Raw genomic sequence first — 2,440 nt, forward strand, 5'->3', positions numbered from 1 at the left:
GTGTGAGAACACAGAAAGAGGTGGCGGCAGTTCGCGAGAAGATGAAGGCGCTTTTGGATACGGCCACCTGCCTTCAGACTTCTGCCTAGGAATGTAGCGGCGGCGGAGAATCTAACGTTTCGCTTGTTTCGCCCATGTGCTCTCCTGCCGAAGCACCACCTAAGGTACCTGAAACGGTGGGACTGCACTTACAGCAGGGTGGTGGTAATTGCCCCGTGAGAGAACAGGAGGCTAGCGTTCACTGCTGGAAAGGAAGTCAAAGGGCACACGGTCTGCCGGCGGGCCTCATCCGAGATATGGAGGTTGCCCTCGCTGCGACTAACTAGCGTGCGGAGTAAGTCATCTGCAAGTAGTGGTTCACATCGTCACCAACGAAGCCAGTCGCATGGGTTCGGAGGACATTCTCAATTCATATAGGCGACTGTCGGAGGTGGTGAAGGCTGCTGGCCTCGCGCATGGAGTGCAAGCAGCGATCGCAATCTGTAGCATTGTTTCCAGAGTTCATCGGGGTCGTTTGGTTTGGAGCCGAGTGCAGGGTCTCAGCAAAACACTTCCTCGACTCTGTGATGGACTGCAGATTTCAGGACCTGCGTTATCCTGTGGGGAACTGTATGACTCTACTAGATACGTCAGGAGTGCACTCACAAAGGAAGGAGTTACTCGGTTAGCAGAGTATTTGTGGAGCGCAAATCTGGATTTCTTAGGCCAGGCGGCAGTTTGAAGTATGTTGATGAACACTCACCAGTCGATACGTAGGTAGCGAAATCAGATCACGTTCAGGGTGAAGGCACATAGAGTGTCAAATTTTTATTAGTAAATTATCGAAGTATTCGTAACAAAGTTCTCGTGCTAAAATTATTCTAGGAAACGAGAGCTGACTAAAACCCGAGGTACAAAGCTCCTAGTTAAGGATTTAGCGAGTCATGAAACGTATATCAGGAAGAAAGATTAAATGTCATAGAAGAGGAAATGTTCTTCGCAGTTGACAAACATATTGTCTCCATTGAGGTCGAAATTGAGTGCGACAGTGATGTTATCTGGTCGCATGTAGAGATCCAGGTGAAACCAAGCCAACCGTTGGATGTTTTTACCGGCCACCGCTGCGACGATTCCAGAGTCATTCAGGAGACAATCAGTAGTCAGCAAATGCCCAGATCATACAGTAGTAGTTAGTGGCGACTCTAAACACCGATTATAGATTGAGACGTCTACATTTTCATTCCAGGGGATACATATACTCTTATGAAGCTCTTTTAAATACATTTCCCTAGGACTGTGTTGAGGAGCTACTTCGGTACTCAACTCTCAATGGAAATATTGTAGACAAAAAGGCCGTACCTCATCTACGCCTTCAGTAAAGAGACGAAGAGTATTGTCATGATGTCATCATAACGTCTAAGATTACGAAAGTTAATAAGTTAGTCAAGAAGGCTAGGAGATTGTCTCTGCTAGAAATACCAGATAAGCAGTCGTTAGCATCTTAGACAATGAACTGACATTTAGTTCCAGTAAGATGTACACAGAAAAATTATGGGAAAAGTTTAGGCAGATTGTAAATCGCCGGCCGCAGTGTCCGAGTTGTTCTAGGCGCATCAGTCTTTAACCGCGCGACCGGTACCGTCGCGAGTTCGTATCCTGCCTCGGGCATGCATGTGTGTGATGTTAGGTTAGTTAGGCTTAAGTAGTTCTAAGTTCTAGGGGACTGATGACCTCATATGTAAAGTCCCATAGTGCTCAGGGCCATTTGAAACAGTTTTTGATTGTAAATCATGCTCTGGACAATAAGTGCCTAGTAAGTGGATTAAGGACGGAGAAGTCCCACCGTGATTTAACAACGAAATTAGGAAACTATCGAGTACACAAAGGCTGTTGCACTTTCGGTTCAAAAGAGAACGCGTAAATGACGAGAGGCATAGGTTAGTAGAGATTCGTGCGTCTGTGGAGAGATCGATGCGCGAAGCATACAACAACTGCCACCGTCATACCTTAACAAAAGACCTTTCCGCGAATTCGAAAAAACTCTGGTATTATGCAAAATCGCTAAACGCTTCTAACATTTCTACCCAGTCACTTGTTGATCACTCTTGTGTGATTGTAGAAATAGTAAAGGGAATTTCGACGTTTTAAATTTGGCGCTTATGAAACAGAACAATTGTACAAACACACCGACGATTGATCACGGCACAGACTCCCTTACGGAGAACATAGTGAGAAACATCTCTGGAGTAGATAAGCAACAGAATGACTTCATAGCAAGTAGGTCACCAGGTCATGATAATTCCCACCTTGGTTTTACAAACAGTAGTACACAGCGTTGGCCCCTTTCTCAGCTTGATGTATCGTGAATATCTTGCACAGAACGAAGCCCGAAGCAACTGAAAAAGCGCAACTGACTCTTGCGTATAAGAAGGGCAAGAACACAGATCAATATCCTTCTAAT

The sequence above is a fragment of the Schistocerca serialis genome, chromosome 2 (assembly GCF_023864345.2).
Source record: "Schistocerca serialis cubense isolate TAMUIC-IGC-003099 chromosome 2, iqSchSeri2.2, whole genome shotgun sequence".
Lineage (NCBI taxonomy): Eukaryota > Metazoa > Arthropoda > Insecta > Orthoptera > Acrididae > Schistocerca > Schistocerca serialis.